Source organism: Lemur catta, chromosome 11, assembly GCF_020740605.2.
Source record: "Lemur catta isolate mLemCat1 chromosome 11, mLemCat1.pri, whole genome shotgun sequence".
In the NCBI taxonomy this organism is placed as follows: Eukaryota; Metazoa; Chordata; class Mammalia; order Primates; family Lemuridae; genus Lemur; species Lemur catta.
Genome location: NC_059138.1, coordinates 41,187,872 through 41,215,794, shown reverse-complemented (window position 1 = coordinate 41,215,794; position 27,923 = coordinate 41,187,872). Strand labels below are relative to the sequence as shown.

The 27,923-nt window shown below is 43.0% G+C and overlaps 1 long non-coding RNA gene across 1 annotated transcript in view; it reads left to right on the top strand.

The window, feature by feature from the left end:
* Positions 1-23,525, top strand: part of LOC123647572 — a 46,275-nt gene extending 22,750 nt beyond the window's left edge. The window contains exons 2-3 of the long non-coding RNA XR_006738285.1: positions 20,608-20,660; positions 21,325-23,525. This is a non-coding gene — a long non-coding RNA (uncharacterized LOC123647572). The remainder of the gene's footprint in view (positions 1-20,607; positions 20,661-21,324) is intronic.
* Positions 23,526-27,923: the final 4,398 nt, after the last annotated feature.

The following is a 27,923-nucleotide window of genomic DNA, read 5'->3' as shown; positions in this document are numbered from 1 at the left end:
TCAGCCGTCAATGGAGAATGATGCAAATGTGCAGGCAAACCTCAAGCGTTTAGACTCCTCAGGTGACAAGGGTGGCGCGACGCCCATTACTGCCCACTGTTCGGGTCACAGCTGTTTCTCCGCCCGCGGGTCTCCCCTGCTGCACTCTGGACGCGCCTGCGACGCTGCGCGAAGGGGACGTCTGGGCCGCGCCGCGAGCCGGGGTGGCCGGGCCGGGTGCGGCTCCCCGGGACCCCCGCGCTAGTCCACGCGCAGCGCCACTGAGCAGCACCCCCGCGTCCCCAGCCGAGGGCCGCCATCTGAACCCGTGTGGGTGACCTCGCCAACCCAGGGAAAGCTGAGGAAGGATGGAATCAGGCGCCTGCCCCGGGCTTCCTCCACCGCGGCGAGGAGGGAACCGGCGGGGGACGCGAGGCTGCGGCCCGCCCAGGGGGCGCGCGTCCGCCTTCCTGGCCCGCACCTGCCCGCACTGGCTCTGGCGGGGACAGAGGGTGGGAAAGACTAGAATTAAGCGCTCATCTCTGCCTGCTTAGCCTCCTGGCGCTTCTCTTTGGAAAATACATACAAAAACAGCCCTCGCCCATAAGCCTCAGAGGGGTGTCCCCAAAGCACCAACCGGATATCTAAGAAATGCTCTGGCAAAAAGCAGCCTATTTGGCGAAAAAGCTTCTGCAAAGAAAATAATCAACAAAATGAAGAGACAACCCACAGAAGGGGAGGAAATATTTGTAAACTACCCATCTGAGAAGAGATGAATAACAAGAATATATAAGGAGCTACAACAACTCAATAGGGAAAAATCAAATAATCCAATTTAAAAATAGGCAAAAGATCTGAATAGACATTTCTCAAAAGAAGACATACACATAGCCAACAGGTATATGAAAAAGTGCTCAAAATCATTAGTCATCAGAGAAATGCAAATCAAAACTACAATGAGAGATCATCCCAGCCCAGTTAAAATAGCTTTTATCAAAAAGAAACAATAACAAATGCTGGTGAGCATGTGGAGAAAGGGGAACCCTGGTTGACTGTTGATAGGAATGTAAATTAGTGCAACCACTACAGAGAACAGTACGAAACTTCCTCCAAAAACTAAAAACAGAACTACCATATGATCCAGCAATCCCACTGCTAGGTATATATCCAAAAAAAAAGAAATCAGTATATTGAAAAGATATCTGCACTTCCATGTTTATTAGAGCACTATTCACAATAGCCAGGATTTGGAATCAACCTAAGTGTCCATCAACAGATGAATGGATAAGAAACTGTGGTATATATACACAGTGGAATATTACTCAGCCATAAAAAGAATGAAATCCTGTCATTTGCAACAACATGGATGGAACTGGAGAACATTATGTTAAGTGAAATAAGCCAAGCACAGAAAGGCAAATCTTGATTGTTCTCACTCGTATGTGGGAGCTAAATATTAAAACAATAGATCCCATGGAGACAGAGAGTAAAATGATGGTTACCAGAGGCTGGGAAGGGTAGTGGGGAGGAGAGGATAAAGTGGGGATGGTAAATGGGTACAAAAATATAGTTAGATATAGTTAGATAGAATGAATAATATCTGATAGCACAACAAAGTGACTGTAGTCAACAATGAGTTGACTAAGTTTAAAGTATATCCTAACTAGGATATACTTTAAAATAAATAAGAGTGGAATTGAAATGTTCCTAACACAAAGAAATGATAAATGCTTGAGGCAATGAATACCCCACCAATTACTCTGATTTGATTAATACATGTTGTATGCCTGTATGAAAACATCACATGTGCCCTATAAATATATACAACTATTATGTACCCATAATAATTAAAAACAAAAAATTTAAAACTAAAAAAACAGTCTACTTGCATACATTATTACTAATGACTTCTTTGTTCAAGTCTAATGTCTGTATTAGAACAGTTGCACGTGTGCTGGGAGCTGCCCTCTAAATGACTCTACCCACACAGTAACGTGAGGATTAATCTCCCAACCGGCAGAATGACTTACAAGGCAAGTCTCAAGCGGCAGCTACGCAGTCAGGCCCCTGCACTTAGGGTAAAGCGGAAGAATCAGCAGCGCCCCAATTACTCATCTGCTGGGGTCTATAGACTTCAAGGCTGAGCCAGAATGAAGGAAGTCTATTGCCCTGGAAGAACCTATTAAATTTTTCATGCAATTTCTCCAGTTCATTTGTTTCGAGCACCTTTGAATTCCTCTGGCATAATCACCTACCCTTTGTCAACACAAAGTGATTGTTTAAACGACTCAATCAGATCATGCCATTGGCGACTATTTCCATTTATTATGATTTATTGCCTGTTTAGCACCAATGTGCCAGGCACATTCAACAGAAGACAAGTGTCTCCAATGGTTTTTCTTTCTGCTCTGGAAGCCCACAGATTCAAAACAACCTACTCAGCGTAAAGGAAAGATTATCCACACTGATGAGGATCAGTGACTAAGGACATCTGGGAAGGAAGCTTTAGTTTTCCAGATGACAAAGAACAAGGGTCTTTCATTGTGATTGGTCCTCCTATTGACCTAGAGCACAAAGTAAATTGATTAAAGAGAGAGAATTCCAGGTTTTTCACCAGGCCAGGAAGAGATGTGTCATGGATAAGCCAAAGTCACATATTATTATTATGGTATTAGTCTTTGGTCCCCAGCACCGGCTCCACTCTGGCACCTTTAGGCACCAGATAAATGCTTATTTAATTGATTAATTCAAGTGTGAGGGATCAGACCACTTATTTTTTTCCATCACTAATCATGTCTACAATTTAGGGAACTGAGGGTTTTGTTTGTTTGTTTGTTTGTTTTTGAGACAGAGTCTCGCTCTGTTGCCCGGGCTAGAGTGCCATGGCATCAGCCTAGCTCACAGCAACCTCAAACTCCTGGGCTCAAGTGATCCTACTGCCTCAGCCTCCTGAGTAGCTGGGACTACAGGCATGTGCCACCATGCCCGGCTAATTTTTTCTATATATATTTTTAGCTGCCCATATAATTTCTTTCTATTTTTAGTGGAGACAGAGTCTCGCTCTTGCTCAGGCTGATCTCGAACTCCTGAGCTCAAACAATCCGCACGCTTCGATTACAGGCTAGGATTACAGGTGTGAGCCACCGCGCCCTGCCTTGATGGTTTTTTAAACTCTGGCTTTCAGAGAAGAGCCCACATGATTTTAATTCTTCCCTCAGCTTACTATCAGCACCTAGCTGCAGTGCTTGAACCAGCTGAAAATCTCAGGAATGCGTTAACTGGATACACAGACTCCAAGTCCTTTATAACAATAGCTAACTAACTTTTTTTTTAAAAAAATCCTATAAGTGAATATTAAACACCAATTAGAATCATTTGTAAAAATGTAAAAGCACGGTTATTAATAATATTTCATTCAGATCTCCTCTCTCCAATCACGGCTGAGGCAGTGGAGAGATGGTTGCTGTCCTGCCCTGGCCATGCCAGTAACGTGGCGTGAGTTATGCTCTGAAAACACACACTAACTCAGCTAACCCAACAGGCTCTCTTGAGACTTTAAAAACAAAAATTGGCCTGTGAAGCATAGAACTTCTCATTCATCCTGAACTATTATCCACTTCAGCGCTCTGATCAAAGCTATCCTTTCTTTCCTCAGGTTCAGTTAAACTGCCCCCTACAGTTCACAGGCTACATTGTGACAGAGAGCAAGGTCTCAAGCTGTAATGGGCATGTGCATCCCTGGGGAGCTTGTTCAAATGCAGATTCTGATTTAAGGGGTCTGGGTGGGGCGAGCCCAAGAGTCTGCATTCCTAGCAAGCTCCCAGGTGATGCCGGTCCATGGAGGATACCTTTGAGCAGCAAAGTTTTAGAAATTCATACAGATTTTTTCCTACAAATTTTACATGGTGTGTAATGTCCTTAAATTTTTTGCATTTAACAATACTATAATAAAATTTAACTAATAAAATTCAAACATGAGTTTTATAACATCAAGTGATGTCTCATATAGATACAGGTACAGATCCTGATATAGTTACATGTATTTCAGATATGCCGAGTATCTCCACATTTATCCAAATAACTAAGGCTGGCTGTGGTTCTACTTTCAGGAAATAGGAATGAGTAATCTCTAATTCATTCATTCTTCTTCATTCAATTAATATTTACTGAACACTTAGTATGTGCCCAGCACTGAAGAGTCTACTCATGTGAACAGACAGACGACTGAGTGTTCAGGCTCCACTGTGCACACAGCCCAGGAACCAGTTCCTACTTCATCCGCAAATGTACTGAACAGAGGAAGGAGGCCCATCTACACCAGGTCCCTGAACATCGCCCCTCCACTAGGTTCTTCTATCCTGTCCCAGCCGTCCTTTGGCTCCCCTGCCTGCCCATGGCTCCTTCTGCAGGGTGCTGCACCGGCGCTCTCAGAAAGAGTTGTGGACACATTAGGGTTTTTCTACATGTGCGTGCAACATATCTGTAAAAATCCGAGGCCTGATAAACCATCATCGGCAATGATAATCAAATAGCTTCTGGTATGTCTTTCCAGCTCAATTTTATTTCTGAAGAAGCAACTCCAATGAAAAACCTTATCTTTTGCTAAAAGGAAACTAAGCCTGCTTGTATCAGCCGTTATATATGAGCCCTAAAAGCTACAGAAACTGATCCCCATCAGCTTGTTTCTAGGAAGGTCTGGGACTGTTTGCAGAAATAAAAATTCATAGGCAGGCTTTATCAGAATCCAGCAAAAACTCTCCTCTTTAAAGTTAGGCAAACTCACTGCTTCTCCCACTCTTGCTCCCCTCCACCCGCCCTGCCAGGACGGTTTCTACTTCAGCCAGTCCCCATAGTGCCGGCTTGGCCTGGCTCCTGTCATTCCACTTGCTTCCCACTCAGATATCCTGCCCCCCCTCCTCCCCATCACCTTGGGAACCATGGTTTGAACACCAATGAGGGCTCAAAGGTTCCAAATAGTATCATCTTTTGTCCTTTGTTATCGCAAGCTGGAAAGAAAAGTTTTTCTGCATCACCAGCTGCCTTATGGGGAAAGAGGGCTGCAATAACCGGCTAAGGACACAGCACCCTCTACCCCAGTGTTAGGTTCAGAGAGAAGCCTGTGACCCCAGCTGAGCCGGGTGCAGCCGGGGCCACTGTCTGCCCAAGGTTGTGTTGATGCAGCAGCTTCTTGCCTGTATGAGAGCTCCTTTTACCTGGGTGCCTTGTGCGTTCTGGTTCCTGCACAGGTGGACCATCCAGGTGGCAGGTCTACCACGTTCTCTTACTGTGCATCCTCCTCCAGGGCTATTGCTCTGCTCACAGCATCTTCTCCAGGATATATGGGAAAGAAGTGATAAGCCTACCCCTCTCCTTTTGCTCCTTACAGGAACTTTAGATAAAAGTCACCTAAAGGCTAAAGAGGGTAAAAAGGGACAATCCCTGGATAAGCCAATTAACTTCTATGAAAGTTCTATCATCTTCAGTTTTTTCATCTGCATAATGAGGATAACAGTAGTATCTACCTCATAGGCTTGTTGCAAAATTTAAATGACAGACTGCAGGTGCAGCATTTAGCTTGAAGAGTGCCAGTGAATGTTTGTTGTTTTTTGCCATTATCATTATTATTTACAAGTGTTTACTATGTGCCAAAATCCACATTAGTTGCTCATTTAACTTTCATGAAAATTTGTATAATTTTAATTTTCATAACATGTCTCTGAGGTAGACATCACTTATGATCAGAGAAGTTAAGAAATTTGCCCAAAGCCACACAGCTGGTCAGTAATAAAGCTAAAATCTAAATCTACACTGCCTCATTCTAGATTTCTGTTCTCTTTCCCATCCCTGGTGTTTATGAATATTGACATTAGAAAGTCAGCTGTTGAAACAGAATCCACTCGCTAGGTGATCCACTTCAGGATGCTATTGGCAAGAATTTTTATGACATAGCGTTAAAAATACACACACACACACACACACACACACGCATTGGATAACACCTGATGAAAAAATGCTTTGAATTGTGAAGTATTGAAATAAAGTTCAGGCTGGCCACAGTGGCTCACACCTATAATCCTAGCACTCTGGGATGCCAAAGCAAGAAGATCACTTGAGATCAGGAGTTCAAGACCAGCCTGAGCAAGAGTGAGACCCCATCACTACCAAAAATATATATATAGGAAAAATTACCCAGGCATGGTTGTGTGCACCTGTAGTCCCAGCTACTCGGGAGGCTGAGGCAGGATCACTTGAGCCCAGGAGTTTGAGGTTGCTGTGAGCTAGGCTGACGCCACAGCACTCTAGCCCGGACAACAGAGTAAGACTCTGCTCAAAAAAAAATAAAATAATGTCCACCACATCATGTTCTTATTGTTTTTAAAGTAAAATTAAATTTCATCAACACAGATTTACTGTTAGGCAAGACTTCAGTAGGCACTGCTAACAATACAAAGGAGCTTTAGAACACAGTTTCTGTCTTCAAGGAATTTATGGTTTAGTTGTGAAAGAAAGACATAAAAAGGTGACTAAACACATGAAGAAGCAAGATATAGACTAAGGGGTTTTTTACTACAATAAAGTAAAAAAAAAAAATTAAGGCCAGGATTAGATGTCAGATAAGAGGGTTATTTTAAGAAGCAGAATGTGGGTTGGGCTGAAGAGGGGAGGGGGGGCAGGATGACCTATTAGATGATGCTGTGACAATCTACATAGGTCAGCCTTGGGACAGTGGGAATGGACCTGGGGGACATTCTCAAAGAAACACTGAGGGAACTTAGTGACCGATTATGTAGAGAGATTAAGGGAAAGGAAGATGTTAAAGGAGATTTCAAAATTCCTGCACTGAGTAGGTCCAAATGTGCTTGTCCTCCAATCTGTGTCCCCAGTCTCATTTATGGCACTGCCATCTGTCATCACACAAGCTGGAATCCTGAGAGTTCCTCGGGATGCCTCATTCACTCACCCCTCCCTCCATACATCTTTCATCGCTCTCTTCCTCACGCCTTTCAGAGCTGACCCTTCCTGCCCTACCCTGTCCCTTCCCACCTCTCACCTGCACAGCAGCCCAGCCTGAGACCGTGGCTCCCCATCTCATCTCATCTCCCTGCCAGCACCCGCACTCTGTCCTCCACCCTGTGGCCTCACACACACTTTGAATGGCCAGGCTTCAGGCCCTCCAGGGATTCTCCAACACTTGCACAATGGACACCACAGTCCTTGGCTTGTCCTACAAAGGAACGGCCTCCTCTCCTGTCACGCCACACCTCTCGTCCTGTGTTTCAACCATGGAATCTACCTGAGTCCCCTCGGATACCGTGCACAAAGCACAGACCTTGAGCAAATGAATGAGTGAGTGAATGGAGGAAGGTAGGAAAGTCAGAATTGTGTGACTGGTTCTGGAAAATAATGAAAAGCTTAGTTTGGGTGTACAGACATGAGAGGTTGGGTTTTTTCTCTTCTCAAGGTAGGCAAGAACTGGACGTACTTCAAAGTAAAAGAAAAGGACCGACTTGAAAGAAAGGCTCATTATTAAAGAAAAGGGGGATGATGTTGCTGCTACAAATAAAATTATAATCAACCTAGTATTCATTTAAGGAACATTTCCTTGGGGAGACCTCCCTGAACCCCTAAATGAGGGTAGCTCCCCACTTCTTTAGCACCCATTTTTTTTCAACTTTTCGTGATACATCACATTCCAAATCACTCGATCTCTGTCTGCCTCCTATAATAAACTCCATAAGGGCAAGGACATCATGCCAAATTTTTCCCAGCACTTAACACAGTGCCTGGTGCAAAATAGATATTCAATATTAATTAACCGCAAGATTAATGATATTTCTCTACCTCAAGAGTGATCAGGCTTCTGCTTGCCAATACTAATAAGATAAAAAGATATTTTATTTGTTGATAAAAGAAGCTGAAACAGTATGATACTCTGATTGAAGCAACATACATTTAATAAGATTTAATTCGAGTGTAATCTATCTGTCGATATCAATGTATTGACTCACCTGCCTAGGTAAGGAGGAGGGATTACCCTCATCGCTCTCCTGCTTAAACACCTCACTAGCCCCCTGTTGTCTGGAGATGGAAGTCCTCACTGCTTAGTTGGCGCGCAGGGCTCTCCCCAGCCTGCCTTCCCAGCCTCCCGTTCTGTCACTGCCCCATGCACCCTGCGCCATCCCCCTGCAGCCCACTGAGTTCTGCTCTTGCTGATCCTGGGATACTCTGCCCTGCTCTCTGCCTCTACTGAGCTCTTATTCTGCCTTCAAACTAAAACTAAAACCTTCCCTAAGTCCCGTATACAAAACAATCTGTTCTCTTCCTGCCTGCCTCACAGAACTCTGTACTTCTAGAAAGTGCTGTAGAAGTCTGGAAATCTGGAATAGTGCACCATGAGTTCCCTGAAGGCACCAATTGTGTCTTGTTCATCTTTACCTCTTCAGTTCCTTACACATATCTGAAGCCCTATGTGATCTCATACTGCCCCTTGCCCCTCCCTGGTCCTTCTTGTCATTCCTTAAACATGCCGAGCCCTCGCTCATCAGGATCTTTGCACTTGTTGTTCCATCTCTCTAGGGTGATCTCAGCCCAAGTCTCCACATGACTTTCTACTCCTCTGCTTTTAAGTCCCTACTTAATGTCACCTTGCCTGGCCAGCATATCTAAAACAGCACCCCACATCCCTTTTCATCGCCTTACCTTACCTTATCTTCCTTCATTGCACTGCTCCATAGCAGTCTTTCCATTATTACCTATTTGTACATTAATATTCGGTCTCTTCCACTGTGATAGTAAGGTCCACGAAGACAGGAATATTGCTTCCTTCACACGGGTATATTCAGTGCATAGAGTATAACACACAAAGTAGATGCTCAATAAATATTTGTTGAATGAAAAAAAAAGAATGAATTGAGTCCTGGGTCCCAAAATAGAGATATGAAGGAGAAGAAAGGGTTTTGAAAAATAAGGCTGGGTACAGAAAAAAAAAAAGTCTAAGGTTAACCTTGCTGCAATACGATAACAAAATTGGACAGCTCCGGGCACAAGAGCTCTGCTTCCACTAATTCTTTTTTTTTTTTTTTAAGCTAGACTTGTTTAAAAGGGCTTTGCTCCCTAGAGACACTCTGGTGGGGATATAGTTGTGTATCGCTTGAGGGGTCTTAGTCTAGAAGTGAATTAATCTTATGCCCGAGTCTTGCCCATGAGGGGTTTATCGAGGACATGAGGGGCCATGAGGAAGAGACCCCAGAGGGTATGGATCTGCCTGGAGTCCAGGAGTGTCCTCTGAGTAACTCACTTCCACGTCTTCTGTCTTTGGCAAGATGTAACTATTATCAGTTTCCATCACTTCTCCCATGAAATAGGTGACTTCTGATTGATAACTCTCTTCCCTTATTTCCGCTTTCTGCTACTTCTGACAGGACTATATTTCTGTGATGGAGAACATGATTCTAGAAAAGCGTTGAAATTAAAGGCGCCTTCTAAAGATTAAAGTAAACCTCTTCAATTCAGATTCTTCTAACTCTGTGAACTCAGAATTCATTACCAGTTTCACTGGGCAGAAACTTATCTTGGTGCAATGGTGAGGGACGCAGAGGGAGGTAACTGAGCAAAGTCGCGGTGGAAATATTATTTTCCAAAGGTGTAACTAGTTTTAAAAGACTTGTTAGCCCAGGCTTAAAAACACTTTGTCAGCACTATTAGTTTTTTCCCATTTTTCAAATTAAGGTATTATTTATATACAGTAAAATTTACCCTTTTTAGTGTATGATTCTATGAATTTCAGAGAACACATACAGTTATATCATCACTACCATAATTAAGACATAGAACAGTTTTGTAACCTCCTAAAATTATCTAATTTCCCATTATAGTCAAGCCTCCTCCCACACTCAGTCCCCAGAAACCAGTTTTCTGTCCCTTTACTTTTGCATATTTGAGAATGTTGTGTGAATGGAATCGCTCAGTATATAACCTTTGAATCCGGCTTCTTTCACTTAGCATAATGCATCTGAGACTCACTCAAGATGTTGAGTGAATGTTTCATAGCTGAATGCTATTCCATTATATTGATATCACAGAGTTTTTATCCACCCACCAGTTGATAGACATCTGAGTGGTTTCCAGTTTGGGTGATTATGCATAAAGTCACTATAAAAATTCACATGCAGGTTTTTGTATGAACAGAAGTTTTTATTTCACTCAGGTAGACACCTCAGAGTGGGATTGCTGGGTTGGATGGTTAACTAAATGTTTAACTTTTTAAGAAATTGCCAAACTTTTCTGAAGTGGCTCTTGCACTTTTTATTCCTGATAGCAACGTATGAGAGTTCTAGTTGCTCCACATTCTTGACTGTTATTTTCAGTTGTGCTGTTGTTGATGTTTAATTGTAGCTGTACTAGTAGGTGTATCATGGTATCTCATTGTAGTTTTAATTTTCATTTTCCTACTAATGATGTTCAGGGCTGTTTATGTGCTTATTTGCCATCCACATATCATTTTGGTAAAGTATCAATTCAAATCCTTTGCCCATTTTAAAACTTGGACTTAAACTGTTAATTTAATGGCTGACATGCATATAACATTCATATACATTATTTCATTTGATCTTCGCCACTCTGGGAAGGAAGCAGAGCAGGTATTGTTCCATTTTACAGATAAGGAACTGAGGTGTTACATGACTTGCCCAAGTTCACACCAGGTGGCAGAGCTGGAGGCAAAAGCCAGGTCTCCCAGTTGACACTCCGCTACCACAAGTTGCTGACTTCTCCTGGAGACAAGTAGGGAAAATCTCAACTCATGAACTGTCAGCTGAGTCTCCTGGTGACTGTGTGCCCCAGAAAAGTTATGGAAAGGTAAAGCCTGTCCTTCCTGCTGTGTGACAGAGGTTTCCAGCCCCCTTACTTCAGGAAACTGTCCCTGTGCTTTATCTCCCTTCTCTGGAGTCCAGCTCCCAGCTACCACCACTTAGAAAACAATCTGTTGAGCAAAACTTCCCTGACTTCCTCTTCTTCCTACCCGCTGAGAGATGTTTGCATTGTAAACAGGGCTTTGAGAGACACAGATTAACAGATCAGATGGTTCTGTTAGAGCCTCAAGCATCCCAAGAGACTAAAGAGCCTCTGTGGGTGACAGTGAGGGTGGGTGGCAGGAGGCTTTGGACCCACCCCGCCCAACCATAGCAGTTCCCTTTTTTATCTGTTTTACATATTGGATTGTCATTTAACATTTTACTTGAAAAGGAAGATGTATGGCTTTCCAAAAAAGTTTGAAAACCACTGCCTCGAAGACTATCTTTAAGTATTTGAGAGTAAGAAGGCCTCCAAGCACCATTCAAACACTTCAAACATGCTTGAAATAAATAAACCAGCATATGTCTCATATATCCTATAATATTAGCAGATGTTTCATTAATTCAGACTGATCCTTGGACATCCCCACATTCCCAGACTAATCTGGATTATCAAGATTTTACCTCATAGAAAAACAGAACCGCATTTCCTGACCTGTGCTCCAATGTACGTCTGATGAGTTGTAGCAAGATACTGATGCCCCTCTGCCCTTGGGGTGTTCAGGAAGGGCTTGACCGTCTTCACGTTTACTCCAGTGCACTAAGTATTATCCTTTTCCATGTCCGTGCTGATGTGGAAGAGGTTGGAAGGCACTGTAACAGAGTAGCAATTTGGGCTTGGGCTCTGGAGTTATGTAGTCAGTTGTCCTGATTCTCACTTACAAACTGAGTGGTCCTGGCAAATCGCTTAATGTATCTAAGCCTCAGTCCCCTAATCTCTGCAATGGGGATAATCGCACCATAGTTCCTAGAACTGTTGTGAGGACTGAAAGGTAATGTATATTATGCACACAGCACAGATCTTAGTACATATAAAGCACTCAGTAAATAGTAGCTCCATTATTAACAGTCCCACCTACGCCTGAGATTTGCCCTTTTGGCCATGGAGGTAGCTAAACCTTGACACAGATTTATTGCTGCACCTTTGATTATGCTTTCAAAATGAGTGGAAATGTGAAGCTTCAATAAGCAAATACAGTCACCATTGTAAAATTTATTAATGTTCATAACGCCTAGTTTATAGGTCTCTGTTAATATAGGTGAAACAAATACGTGTTTGAAGGCTACTAATGGCTCCAGACTGGAAACAATGTTGCAGACAGAGCAGGAGGAAAATACAATAATTTTGTCTGAAATTTTTTTAATGTACATTTTTCTTGTTTATATTTTGTTACAAAATGCAATCGCTGTAGTAATGGTTGAACAAATGCAAATGAACAATTGTAGTTTGAACACAATCCTTAAAAGGTTTTTCTTTTGAACACCAAATGACTTCACATTACTGTCCTTTGATCTACCGTAATCATTCTGATATTTTCCGATAATACTCTAAATTAGAAAAAAATAGATTTCAGTGCAAACACATCAGTTTACTCTCACCCCAGCCAACTGTAGGCTGCAACAGGGAACGTTTTTATAAGAAGTAACACTTCGCAAATCCATGGATTTCATTATAGAATAATTTTAGTCATTTAGGCAGTGACAGTATTTACGTCTCAGACTAACTCAGTGTCTCTGGTATCTGAGTATTTTCAATTCAATCTAGCTGCAAGGAGTGGCGCTGTGAGGATATTGTACAAGTATATGGTATTATCCCTGCCCTTAAGAAATCTAATGTTATTGTTCTCTGGTTCCAGCTCACATTTATAACATTTTTACAAATCAGTGCTCTCACCATAGTGACTGTCATTCTTTGTCCAAAGTTCAAACACAAATGACATTTCAGAGTCTCCATTAGGAATAAAAATGGATCAGCTTCTGACAATCACTTTTTAGATACGAGTTTCTGTGACATCACCCCAGAAGGAGAGATGAGTAGCAGATAGTAAAGGCATCTAGTGATGGTGTTTCAGGTGAGCTTGTAGAAAATGACCCCATTCCAAAAGCCATTCAATGGCCCTGCTCCTCTACTAGCTGTGTGACCTTGAACAAGTTATGTAACCTGTCTCAGTTTCCTCATCTGTAAAATGTGTGGTAGATTGCCTGACTCCTAGTCAGCACCTCAATCAATGTTAGATACTGTCGGCAGTAGTAGTACCAATAGCAATAATGCCATTATTATCTTTCTGAACACCCTAATCCAAAAGGCAGTCCTTAGGCCTGGGTTCAAGCCCTGTACTGAGGGGAGAAGAGCGATGTGGGAACCTTATTCAGGCCTTACAGGAACACCCAGCCTGAAGCTGGAAGCCCTGAGGTGAGTGGTGAGGTATGGGGCAGATGACAGACCCTCTTTCCCCTGCCAAACCTTTGGCTCCCTTCTAAGGATTTTCTTGTTTATATTTTGTTTTAAAAAATTAGTTGAACAGATGCAAAAGAACCATTACAGTTTGAACACAATCTTTAAAAGATTTTTCTTTCTTAACCTCTCTGTGCCTTCACACAGCATAAAATGAACTCTCCCTTGATTGGGGTTATGCTTTCTTCTTCTGTACAAATTTTTGATGGAGATAAGAGCCACCTGGGAAACCAAGAATGCAGGTACTTATTTAGTACAACAAGCAGTTTAGTCCTATCAGGACAGCTCCCTGGTTACTGTCACTTTGGTTTAATATCATAAAATAAACAAGCTGTTGAAGCACAGTTTCTGTAGATGAGGTTTTTTTCTTTTTTGTTTTTTTTTAATCTCTAGCATATGAAGTGAGGAAGTGCATTTTATTTTTTAATATTGCTGGGCTCCTACAAGATAATTTAAGAGACCATATATCTTTTAACTCAAAAATAATGATGCATGTGTAATCTGTGTATACATATACTAATAATATGTACTTAGGTATTAATCAATCTGTTTTCTAGGAGAGAACCAAACTGGCTAGAACTGACAATAGAATGGGTAAAAAACCTGATCCTAACTTAGGAGAAGGGCTTGCTTCTCCCATAGTAGAGTGCAAGATATTTAGGGTCTGTCTTACCTGGGGGTTCATTTGAACATTCTCTGGCACGTTGGTTAATGACTTCCCAGAGTCTTCAAGCAAAGCTCTAATATCGTTGGAGCTGATAAAATTAACAAAGGAAAGAACATCTTTAAAAATTCAGGAGAACCTGGCTTTGTGCACTTGGGACCAGAGCCTCTCTTTGTCCCTCTCCACCCCAAGGAGCCACCAGTGAAAGCTGACGATGCTTCCCAGTGTGCTCTCTGTGGCCGGCTTCCTCTTCTGCGCTCTGTCCACGAAACTAAGTCGTTTCCCCTCCCACTTCAGATACACATCCCCATTTCACCACCAGCCTCCCTCTCAAAACTGATAAAAGTCATAGAAACAAACCTGTTTTGTTTTGTTCTGTTTTACTCACCACTGTACAGAGGACACAAACTTGGTTTTGATAGGTTATACTGTAAATGAAAACTTTTGCCCTGAAGTGTTTCCTCAAGCAGGCATTTTGGTTTCAAGTCTTCCATTTCTGTTTGTGAAATAGATTTATTCACACATCAGATATTCATCAAGCACTGATTTTTGTGTGAGTCACTGTGCTAGCTATTAAGTACACTGTCGTAAACAAGACCCAGGTGGTCCTTGCCCTCGTGGAGCTTACAGCTAGTATTTGAGACTGATGTCAATCAAATAAGCAAGCAAATATGTAATTACAAATTATAGGCACTGTGAGGAAATAGAAACAGGATACTGATGAGGAGGGTGGAGTATCTGCTATAGATTAGAGTTCTCTGGAGTGACATTTACGAGTCCTAATGGAAGAAAAAGAACCCCCCATGTGAGTACTTGTGGGAAAAGTCTTCCCTAGCAGAGGAGTCAATGACAATGTCCTGGAATAGAAGATGAGCTTGGTGCATTTGAAGAACTGAGCAGAGACCAGTGTGGGTGGAGAACAGGGGTTGAAGGGACATGCAGCTGGGGCAGCTGGCAGGGACCACATCACGCAGGCATTTGTAGGCTATGTTAATAATTTTGGGTTTTAATCTAAAAGCAGTGGGAACTCACTGAAAGTTTTAAGCAAGGAAATGGAATGATCTAATTTACGTCTCAAAGACATTGTTGCGGATGCTATAGGGAGACTCACTGGAGGTGGGAAAGAGTAGAAAGAAATAGAAGGGTGGGTTATTTTAGTAGCCCCTGTGGGAAATGATAGCTTGGCTAATCCCTTGGGCAGGGTAACCAGGTTAGCTGCCCTGTGGAGGGAGCGTGGTTCATGGTATACTGTGCTTAACTTCTCTTTTTTGAATATTCATTTTTGAAATTTCTGTCTTCAACAGTAGCCCCAAGGGTTTATCAAAGATGTCCACACTGTGGCCTTCTCTTAAGTGTGACTGTCCTGCACAGCCCACACTGGTTGCATCCATCCTTCCAGAGCCTGCCCTGTATCTTGAATTATGGTGGTAACAGTGAAGGTGAAGATAAGTTGACAGGGTCCACATATATTTGAAGTTAAGACTAATAAGACTTGCAGGTGGTTGTATTTGTGAGCTAAGGAGAGAAAGGAACCGAGGATATCTCCAGGTGATGATTGTACCGTTCATCAAGATGAGAAAGTAAGGCAGAGAGCGCAGAATAGGCTCAGGGAGAAAAGATTTCTATTTTGGACGTGTTAGATTGAAGTTGTCAATGAGCTATCCAAGGAGAGATATCAAGAAGGTGGGTGGATATACCCCGGCATAGAGCTGGTAGCATAGAGCTCGGTAGAAACATTGAGTATTGCTGTTGTATAAAAGTTACATAAATAGATGAGAACACCTAGGAGAGACCGTGGAGAGAGAAAATTACCTTAAGACCAACCCCTCAGAAGGTCAGGTGAAAGAAGAGGAACCTGCAAAGTAAGTTGAGAAGGAACTGTCAGAAAGCTAGGACAAAAAGCAGGAGAATGGGGCGTCATGAAAGCCAGGAATCGAGTTTGTTTCTGGAAGCAGTTGTGTGAAAATGTAGTGAGATAAAGTACAGTTACCCCTCAGTACTGTGGGGGATTGGTTCTCCGAGCCCCATGGATACCAAAATCCTCCAGTGCTCAAATGCTTTCTATAAAGTGATGCAGTATTTGCATATAACCTATGCACATCCTCCCGTATACTGTACATCATCTCTAGATTACTTATAATACCTAACACAATGTAAATGCTATATAAATAGATGCTACGCTGTATTTTTATTTGTATTATCTTTTATTGTTATTTTTATTGGGTTTTTTTCCCAAATATTTGTGATCCTCGGTTTTTTGGGAAGTTTTTTGAGACAGAATCTCGCTCTGTTGCCAGGGCTAGAGTTCCGTGGCGTCAGCCTAGCTCACAGCAACCTCAAACTCCTGGGCTCAGGCAATCCTCCTGCCTCAGCCTCCCAAGTAGCTGAGACTACAGGTGCCCACCACCATGCCTGGCTAATTTCTTCTATTTTTCATAGAGATGGGGACTCACTCTTGTTCAGGCTAGTCTCAAACTCTTAACCTCAAGCAATCCTCAGCCTCCCAGAGTGCTAGGATTACAGGCATGAGCCACCGTGCCCGGCCTGATCCTCAGTTGAATCCACAAATGCAAACCCATGGTTACAGAAAGCTGACTGTATTAAGAGGAATACAGAGAGGTGTCCCCTGGATTTCACAACAGAAAGGTCACTGGTGACCCTGACAAGAGGAGTTTCACTGTGGTGGGGATGGGAGAGGGCAGGCTGAGGAAATCAGTTTGGAATGAAAGGCTTTTTGCTTTCTGGTTTCAGCCACTGGGCCTGGGGACATTGTTTGGACAAAGGGGCTACATAGATCCCAGCAGGCCAGAAGTGGCTGATTTCACCTTTCCAGGATGTATCTCTGTTATTTCTAATTTTAGTAAGAACATCTCAGGCTGGAAGGATGCTGTGGAGCACATCTTGCTCGGCAACCACCTGATAAATGAACATGATCACACACTTTACCCAGTGACCAGGTTCAAGAAAGGAGGGAGAGAGGAAGAAGGGAAGAAGGAAGGAAGGGAGGGAGGGAAAGCATGGTCTGATGGAACCAGAACTAAATTTGATTAATTCTTCTGACTGCTATGTGTGAAGATTTCAAGAAAACTAGAGTTTGCAATGTTAGACACAAGGGCTCTTCCTGTCCACCACAGTTCTTGTCACCTTGATGGGCAGGTGATGGGACAAGGTGGGTAAAGGGGCCTCCACTGAAGAGGCCCTTGGTGCTTTACTGAGCTTTGCAGGTGTCTGGGCAGACACCACATATCTGGTATTGAACTGACGAGTTCCTGAGCAGAAAAATGAAAAGTATTAAACCACACAGATAAATGCCCATCTTTTTAAAATCACTTTACTTTATGATATAGCTAACTTTAATATCTGATTAATATTCTTAATCAGTGGTACTTGAAACATTGTAACTTTTAGTTTCTCCCACTATTAAGTATTTAATGATCTATAAGCAAACTCTTGAGAAGTCTTTTTATAATAAAAGGAATCCCTTTGTATTTGTGAATAATTTCACCTTTCAGTTTATCATATGGAGAATCACTGGAGGTGGGCAAGAGTAGAAGAAAAGAGAAGAGTCTCCCTGAATCTCAGAAGAAATTTGAGGGCAGCTAATGGTGGACATTTATTTTTGTGGTTTAATATTTTTTCCTTTTCCTGGATAGGAACTCTCCAGTTCAATAACAGACATGTGGTAATATGTTCATAAACAAATGGGATCCAGTTCCCATCGGTCAGCAGTGGCCACTAAGCATGTCTGTTGACATGCTTTGATCCTATTTGCAAGGAAATACCTTGGGATGAATTTCTCAGTAAGTAAAAGGAATAGAGAAACCCAAAATTTTACTCCTGGCTGGTCCATTTTGTAATCTTGGTCAAGTTATTTAACCTTTCTCTGCTTCAATTCTCCTTCAGGAAATGGTGTGAATAATATCAACCTTCTCCCTGTATCTCAGAAGTAATTTGAGGCCAGCTAATTGACTCTACCATATGTGATGTAATGGTGGGGAAAAGAACTATTAAAATGTGAAATATCATTACCATGGTCCAAGGAAGAGATCACCATTGCACACGCTACCCTCTAGCGAGGGCTTCTAAAGACTGCTTTTAACCTGCTAGGCAATATCTTGCTATATTGGTGGAGGTGCCACCACCTATCTATCATCTGGTAGTTTGATTTTAAACTCTAACCCAGCTAAAAGTAGAACACATTCTAATTTTCATTGAATACATTTGCATTGGAGGATTTCAGAATATTCCTTGTGGTAACCAAGGATATCTGAGGTATAACAAAACTTGGGAATCATAGCACATGGGGATAACTGACTTCCTGCACTTATTCAAGACCTCACCTGCAAGTGTACTAGTTAATGTGGCAGCTTCCATAAGAACGGTCCATAAGGAGGCAGCCCCTGGGGCACAGAAGAAAAATATGACTCAGTGATGGTCAATTAATTATCATGACTCTCCCATTGTAAGGTGCCTTCCATTAGAAAGTGCAGGTGTCACATTTGTAAGGTAGGACATTTATCCCCATCTTATACAGGAAGAAATTGAGGCTCAGAGAGATTTAGTGGTTGGTCGAAATTCATATTGCTAGTCATTACATGCCAGAGGCAGGATTAGATTCCAGGTCTTCTGATGCTTCTGTAGGATTTTTTTCCTCACTGTGTGAAAATGATAATGGACATCAGTCTATGGAAGAAGGAAGGTAACATTATGCCCAAAATACTCAATTCAAATTTCACATCAAAGGAGAAGTTTTTTTGGAACTGATTTGATATTCTAAGGTGGCCAGAATTATTAGAGAAATCAACCCCAGTGCCTTCTCCCTATCCTTATTGCTTTATAAATCAGTATCAAAGGTACAATTTAAGAATGCTCAACTTTAAAACAAAGTAGACCCTGGACATTCATGGACTGAGTATGCACAAGGATCCCTGATGGTCTCTGACACATGTTATGGAGGCAGGAATTTGAATCACAGGCACTGAGGCTGCTGTGTGGGACGGAATCTCAGCTAGTGAGGGAGGCTCACCTGCCACCCAGAATTCAGATAGCAGTGTGGCTTCTTTGTTCCCCACTCATGACCATTACCAATTCTATGGAGAAAAATTACACCCTTGAATGGTATCACAAAATTTGAGCATTTCAGAGGTCATCAGACATATTTCTGACAAACATCAAGGGTTCATTGTATTGGATTTTCCTGCTTTAATTTTAATTTTCCATTAGGAGCCAGAAACTCCAGGGTAATGTTATTGCTCACAGTAGTAACTAACTCATCTCAGATTCCTAACACATCTGTCCTCCTTCTACTTGGCTCCTGACCAGTGGTTGTTTTAAAAAAAAAAATAAGTCATTTCTCATTTTTATCATTCTGTTTTATGTGTGTTTTGATGTTATAAATTGTCTTAAATCTTTTTCTGGAGGTAGAGAGAGTTTAAATCCTAAATAAATGTTGAAGCTAGGCTTCCTAGAAAGAATTATTTATGTTAGTCCCCAGGCCTTCCGTAATATTAGAAGTACCAAAAAGAATTAAAGACAAAGATTTTTAAAAGACAGCAATGATTGGTTTTAGATGAATTTATCCAAATTCAGAAACTGACAGAAGCTCAGAATTATGCTTTGAGTGACACCTAATGGTTGAGAACGTCACTCTCCCAATTTCTTCGAGAGGACTCAGACCAGTGTTTCTCAAAGCTCGGCTCTAGACCATGTTCTTCAGAATCCGAGTGCTTGTTGGAAATGCAGAGAAATTCCTGGGCCCTGTGCCGCTGGAATCTCTGGGCCTGGTCCCCCAGGAAAACTGTATTCTTCACAACCACCCAGGTGATTCCCACGTGTACTAGAGCAGCAGTCCCCAACCTCTTTGGCACCAGGGACCAGTTTCATGGAAGACAATTTTTCTACGGACCAGGTTATGGGATGATTCAAGCGCATTACATTTATTGTGCAAACCTTTTTTCTAATGATAATCTGTATTTGCAGCAGCTCCCCAGCGCCCGCATCACCACCTTAGTTCCCCCTCAGATCATCAGGCCTTAGATTCTCATAAGGAGCCACAACCCTGATCCCTCGCATGCGCAGTTCACAGTAGGCCTCGCGCTCCTAGGAGAATCTAATGCCCTCGGCAGATCTGAGGCTGATGTGACAGGAGGCGGAGCTTATGCGGCAATTCCAGCCTGGGGAGCAGCAGTAAATACAGATGAAGCTTCGCTCCCTGGCCAGCTGCTCACCTCCTGCTGTGCACCTGGTTCCTAAAAGGCCACAGACTGGTACTTGTCCATGCAGGGTTGGGGCCTGGGGTTGGGGACCGCAGTGCTGGCATTTGAGAACCATTGATTCAAGCACTGCCAAGTCAGATGGCGCAGGACTGTCAGACCTGATGACACCCCAGAAAGTTAGAAGTGGCCAAGGCGCAGGGATTAGGCCTGGGCTTCGTATCGGCCTCCCTGGCCTGCCAATGGGGGCTCGGGGGTGGGGGTGGCACGACGGTGGGGGGACACAAGACCCAGGGGTGTGGCCGGCTGCCCTCCCGGCAGCGAGGGTGGGGTGGCGGTGGCCTGGGACCTAGAGAGCAGCCTCCCGGCTGCCTGCCCTTGTCCCCGGCGGGGTGTAGGAAGCTGCGCCGCGCGGCCGCTCACGCCTGTGCTTCCCGTCCGCAGACGAACCCGCCTCCTGGAGTTCTGCCGCTGCCGCCGCCCCAGGTCTGCCGGAAGTAGGCGTCTCCCTGGAAGACGTCCTCGCTCCATTCTCTCCATCACATCCAGCCCCCCCCTCCGACCCTCCCCACCAGATAAGCCCAGACCCAGCTTGGGATATCAAAAGGGAACACGACGTTAGGAAACCAAAGGAGCTTTCAGCCTGCGGCCAGAAGAAGCAGCGCCTCGGGGAGCAGAGGGAGCGCTCGGCGAGTCCACAGAGGGCCGCGCGGCCGAGGCTCGAGGAGGCGCCCGGCTGCCAGGGGCGGCCCGAGGCCGGCAGGCCCGCCTCGGAGGCCAGGGCGCCCGGGCCCGCGGCGGCGGACGCGGCGGACGCTGCGCGGGCGGGCGGGCAGGAGGGTGTCCGCGCCGCGGCGGGCCCCGAGCTCGGCCGGCGCGAAGGCCCCGGGGCCGCGGCCGCGTTTGCGGGCGCGCGGGAGGCCGAGGGCAGGGCGGGTGCGCGCGCGGGGCCCCGGCCGGGCCCGCGGCCCCCAGGGGGCGCCCCCGCGCGCAAGGCCGCCGTCGCGCCGGGGCCCTGGAAGGTGCCGGGCTCCGACAAGCTGCCGGGCGTGCTCAAGCCCGGCGCCTCGGCCGCGGGCAGGTGAGCCGCCTCGGCGCGGGCCGTGCTTCCTAGGTTCCGTCTCACGGCGTTTTAATTTATTTTCACTGTCACACGCATAGATCCACGAGGCACCAAGGCCCGGGAACATCGACGTGAAGTCCCACGTGTCCGACGAGCAAGGGCGGCACAGCGTCCACGCGCAGACCCAAACTGATCCTGAAGCCCCCGGTCCCATTGTGGGGGCTTTGGCAGCTATGGAAGAACCAAAATAACGTGAAGAACATCACAGAGACAGTGCAGTGTAGCTTTAGTAAAAAGAAAAAAATAAAATAAGAGAGAAAGAAAGATAAAAAATTCCCCCCACTGCATGAAGGATTTGGATGTCATCCAAACTTTATATCAAGAAACTGGACAAGTTAAGAGCAATCACAAACTGGAATATCGCCTTAAAAATCAAACTGCACGGAGCAAGCTGAAACTGAGACAAGATTATATCTTTTAATTGATCTAAAGCGTTGTAAATAAATTGTTCTTGACATATCTAGACAGGGGTTAAAGGGTTTCTTTGAAACATTCAGAACTGTTCGCCCATGACACGTTTCCACGGCTCACCCTCGGCATCCATACTCGGTATTAGCAGCAGCGTTCCCTGCGCACTGCAGGATGAGTTAGCGATCTAGTGAATTCATTGGTGTGATGCCATTTTTACTGCCATTTCTGTGATCAGATCATATTTCTGTACATTTTCAGTGGTAGGAAAAAAAAGGTTTTAAAAATTGTATCCTAGGGAACAGTTTGCCATAAGTCAGAATTTTGCAGTTTAGCTCATAGATCTTAATTGGTTTTCCTCTAAAATATGAATTTCGTAATTGAAGGACCACAATTTGTTTAATCAAGATTGGCAACGCTGCAGTTCCTTTATGGAAAGTCTTTTCTATTGTTCCAGGCTAGCAGAGATAGATAGCTTCGTTGTCAGCAATGTTGTATTTCACTTATTTTATTGTCTTATTTTAAACCCTCTTTCCATGACTTCATTTGCACTTTGACAGAGCAGAGGCAAAGTATTTGTCGTATATTTCTCAGATTATAATGAATCTCTAATATTAAAAAATCATTATTATAACCAATTTATTTTCATTAAAGAACATGAGTCTTTTTAGCATTCCTTTCTGCTTATCTTTCTTTCCTTAATTCTTTGTCTTTTTGTTTCCATTTGGTTTGCTTTTGTCTTGTATTCTCTGCCAATTTTTTATTTCGTTAGCAACCTCTAATGTTTCTGTTTATCTCCACAGATCTATGATTGATCCCCTAGTAAAATTCTAAGTCTTGCCTTTCTTCCCTGCTGTTTTACTATTTCTTTGTAAAATGTTAGCTTCCATTAATTATCCATTGGTACTTATTGTAGCTACACATATTAAATGGCAAAATGTTTCTGAAGGCAATTTCTTTTTAATATGCCCTGAATGAATGAGGCTTCATTCTTCTCATATTCTGCCTCCTTACCGGAGTTCAAATGCAAATAAGCCTCACCTCCCTGCACTTGTAGTCTTATAAGTAAAGGGGGAGATCAGGTCCATCACAAAGGTCACACAGAATAGCCTCCCTGGGCTGACTCATTCCCTCTCTTTGTAATTGCAGTAAGCTGAGCACTAGCAGTTTAATTTCCATCAGACATTGGAGTAGCTTTAGTTGTTTGACAAGGAGAGAATATAGTCGAAAGCCTCACGTGGAGGGTCTTGCAGCTTGTAAAAGCAATTTCCAAAAATGAAACCCATTCATCATAAACAAAAGCACAAACACATGTAGCAGTTTATAATACTTTTGGTTTAATCTCAATTAGTCTTTCTCCCCTGGACTAGAAATCCAGTATAGTTTGCCATTAATTTATTGAATCTGGTTTTGGACAATGCTTCTGTAGTGTAGCTGCACGTCCTGGTACTGTATCCTCTGACCTTTATTTTCCATGTGTTACAAAAGGAAAAAAAGATTGAGATTACGCTGGCATAAACTCTAATTTGCACAGTTCACAGCTACTACTTGTGCAGTAATTGCTTTATGCGGCTGTAATCCATAACCTGTGAAGACAGCACATCATCTAAATCCCATTCCAAATAATATTTCTGTGTAGTGTTAGCTGTGAATTTACCCTGTACAGCTGTATCTCTATAAATATAATTCCATGTATTAATAGTCACAGAAAGACTGTAAGTGAGCAACTATTTTTATGAAACGCACCACTATGGATAAATTAACTTTTACAGAAATCTTGTTTACTGTATGATATTCTAAAACACTGTCAAATAAAATATATATCCAAAAATCTTTTCTTTTTCCAACTATATAGGTTGTGTGTTAATTTGAAATAGATTATTACTGGGGGTTAACTTAGTTTTTAAAAACTGCAGTTTTCGTAGATTTTCTTTAAAGTATAAGTTTAATGCCCCAAATAGAACTTCTTTGAAAACTAAATCTAAATGCAGTGGTATTACGTGGAAAAGATCTATCTATTAATAGTTGGTATTTGCCTGTCAGCTTACTATATCATTTATGAATTGGCATGTTTCTGTTGCTTGCTACATTGATTGATACTGTACCTTTTTTCAGAAGGGATTTGAAGTATCAATCAACAGTAAATTCCATCACATTTTTTCCTTTTAATTCTATAACTTTTTCATGCAAAATCCCAAGGAATTCATGCAGAAGCCAGCATTGAGTGAGCAGCATTGTATATAGGTCCATAATGAAGAACCAAATATAGTTTTCATAATGTATTGCAGCACCTGCAGTAGGGAGAAGGGAGAGCTCTGCATGGGCGTTGGATTGTTACAGCCCTGCTGTCGAGGAGTTTACAATGGAAAGAAATGGCTCTCAACCCTTGTCCTGTCAAGACTTTCTCCCATTTATGTCAATAGGAGGCCTAAAATTCTCAAACTGTCCATCTTTTATTCCAGTACAAAAATGTTTAATTAAACATACCATGTATCACTTTTAGAGAAGGAAAAAAGGTGATATGAAGTGTGAAATTAAACACAAACGTGAAGATATTTGTAATAAATACATGTGGTTCTTCATGAAATAATAATGGCCCAATGCAAACTGAAAAAGCAAAAGACCTATAAAACAATGTAGCTAATAAGATGGGGTGTAAATATTCATAATGCACAGCTAATCTTAAAAGAGAAAAGTAAAAATGATTAGGACATGGGAAAGATAGGAAATCAGAGATCAAAAGAATTAAGACAGGTATAAGGCAAGGGAGCAAGGTGAGGCAAGGCACCTGGCTTGGACAGGAGCCTTATTGTGAACTCACCTGTGTCCAAGGTCAGGTGGGAAAATCTAAGAAAGGCAGCCAGGTAGGGACTGGGCCAAAGGGCAAATATGTCCTCCTTCCTCTAAAGCTGCTGTTTCCTTAAGTCCAATGTGGAACAGTCTTTCAGTTTCTCAAGAGAAAAAAAATCAACTCTATTTGAAATTTTTTGGTTTTTAAAGTTTGACAAGTGTAATTCACATTTGTAAGAAACACTGAACAAGAAGGAAAAAAACGCCATCACAACAAACCATCTTCAGGCCACATCTGACCCATAGCCCACCAATTTGCAGCAATGGTCTTGGAAGCGCAGCCAAGCCTTCGGCAGAGAACCGGCCCCCCTACTTTCATCAGGGTCTGGTTCACCTTCCCAGCAGCGGACAGTACAGCCCCCAGAGATGGTAAAGCCTGTGGCTAATGAGGTACATACGTGCCTGGAATAGCTTCAGATGTGTATTCTAAGCATCAGACACTCCACCAGAAACCTGACTGCTGTTCCTGCAGTAGAGGTGAATTTGCTATAAAGCTAAGGAGACTGAAGCTTGCATGGGCCCTGAATCTTATTTGAAAGTTTATATTCTCTTTCCAATGCATTTCTCCCAAATTGTGTAAATCTGGGACTCCCCAAAGTTGAATCTGCCTCTGCCCTCTTGATTTTGCTATTTTTTTTCAGGCCGAACTCATGGCAAAATCAAATGACCTCATTGCTGAAAGAATCCGGATTTAACAGAGATTTCTTTTTCAGACAACCACAGTGCCAGACAGGATGCCTGTAAAATCACAAGAGTGCTTTCCAAGTCTTAAAATACTAAAACTACTATGTCTAATGATAAGTTCTGCATCATGTCTCATTTATGCAGGGCCCCAATTAAATGCACAGAGGTTATGATAATGATTATTGGTAGTAATAATAGCTGTGGCTGTAAACATTTGAGTATAAACAATGGAGCAACACCCTAGAATTAAACCAAACCCTTGCTGGGCATTTGGTAGCCTATCACCCCAGCAACTCAGAGATCAGGGAACTCACCAAAGCTCACGTCAGTCCCACTACCCCTCCGGAGGGTAACCAGCAACCACAAATGAGAGCCTTCTCCCTTTTTAAGGGCTCTAAGCCTTTGATGGGATCTTTTCTTCTGAAGAGACTGCGTCTTCGAAAGTGATTTCACCTGGAAGACCCTGATACTCTTGAAGCAAGGACGTAACCTTTGACCTTCTTAAGTGGGAGGTAAATTTTCTAAAACCCTAACAAGGTGTGTCTGCATCCACCTGCCGCCCGTACAAGGGGCCTTTACATTACACCAGTCCTGCCTTTCACACTGGTACATTACCTTGAGATGTAAAAACCTCTAGGGAGTTAGAAAAAGCGACATTTAGAGAATGTAGCCCTCCCAGGGAGAATCAGGGAGCAAACCAGAGAGCATCAGGAAGAAATATTTAGGTGGGCAACACCTTTCTTCGTCCAGGAGCCTTGGCAGAGTTTGTATCTGCCTAGGAATTAGCATCCACGTTTATTTAGATTTCCAAATAAAATCAGACGTTTTCTGATTGAACATGTGATTTGGCTACATGTCTGCCTTCACCACATAGACTGGCTTTGCCTATTAGATTATATGGCAGATATTTTCCATAAATTAAGGGCATCAAATCTGTAATTATAAGGTTTAAATAAAAATATATTTAAAGGATGCATACAAGAAGAAATATATCCTTTGCAGTATTTAAGTTTGTGATTTAGAAAATAGAGATGTCCATTTAGAAATGAAATCGGGTCTAGTGTTTTATAAAATTATTTTAGAGGCCATGTGAGCTAAAAAGGATACTCACATAGGCAAATCTTAATTTAGTAGAATAAAATTTTTTAAAATAGCTGTTGAGTGTCTACTGTACATAAAACATTACGGGTGAACAGAGCACAGGCCCTATTCCCAAGTTGCCTGTAAGCTACTTGAATGACCATGACAGCTAACACATGCCAGAATGTGGTCTGTGTGACATCAGGAATGCAGGATTCTGTAGGCTGCAGAAGGCTAGAAGTCATCCTGGATAAATGGCATTTTAGTTGGGTTTTGAAGGATGGGTAGGATTTCAAGAGACAGAGGAGGTATAAGGGAGAGAACAGTTTGAGCAAAGTCAGAGTTAGGAAATTTGGAGGAATGTTAGGGGAATCGGAAGTTATTTATTTTGACTGAGGGTGTATGAGAGAGAAAGAGAAATGGGGAGATTAAAGCAGACCACAAATGCTATTATCTATCAGTGGCGTGTCAGTAAAGGTTTCTGTGCAGAGAAAAGACAAAATCAGCTTTGGCTCTGGAAATTAGTCCTGACAGTCTTGTCCAGCGGGGAGCAGAGGTGGGAGAAGCTCTGGCAGGTGCTTAACATCAATCCAGTGAGAGATAAGAAGACCTGGGCACCTAGAGTGGAGGAGAGGGTTGTGGGGGGCTCTTGAGGAGGGAAAACAGCAGACCGCAGACTTAGTGGAGCTGTTTCAGTGTTTGTGTTGCTATAAAGGAATACCTGAAGCTGGGTAATTTATAAGGAAAAGAGGTTTATTTGTCTCACGGTTCTGCAGACCATACAAGAAGCACGGAGCCAGCATCTGCTTCTGGTGAGGGCCTCTGGCTGTCCCCACTCATGGTGGAAGGTGAAAGGGAGTGGTGGGTGCAGAGATCACATGGTGAAAGGGGAAGGAAGAGAGAGAGGGGAGATGCCAGGCTCTTTTAAACAACCAGCTCTCCAGGGAACTAACAGAGTGAGAACTCTGTTCTCACCAAGAGGACAGCACCAAGCCATTCATGAGAGTCTGTCCCCATGACCCCAACATCTCCCATTTGGCCCCACCTCCAACATTGGGGATCAAATTTTAACATGAGATTTGGAGGAGTCAAAAATACGTAAACCATGGCAGATGCCAAGAATTAGGGGAAAATCACAGTCTTTAAGCCCGAGTGAAAAAAGGAGAAAATGGGAAAAGGACCAGATCTACGAGGAGTTAAGGTTTTTAACATGTAAGGTTTTTAATGTGTGAGGTGGGATGGCCTCCCAGGTGTCCCAGGTGGAAATATTCATCCAACCAATAATCATAGACTGAAGATGGAGATGTTTCAAAAAATGAAGATCAGGTGCGAGACTAAGTCTAAAGATTTAGGTAGGAATCAACTCCCTGGAGCCCAGCTGGGAATTGCCCCCAGAGATCCTGTTGTAATTCGTTGGGGCGGGGGGCCTGGGCATCAAGATTTTTTAAAAGCTCCTCAAAGAGGCTTAACAGTTGAGCAGCCAAAGTTGAGAACCATTTTCCTAGAAGTGAAAGTTGATATGGTCTTCAAAGTAGAGACAGAGCAAAGAGAAAAGGGACCAGAGCCACATTTGGGAGGTGGGTACAGAAGGACGGGTCACAGAAAGAATGGTTAC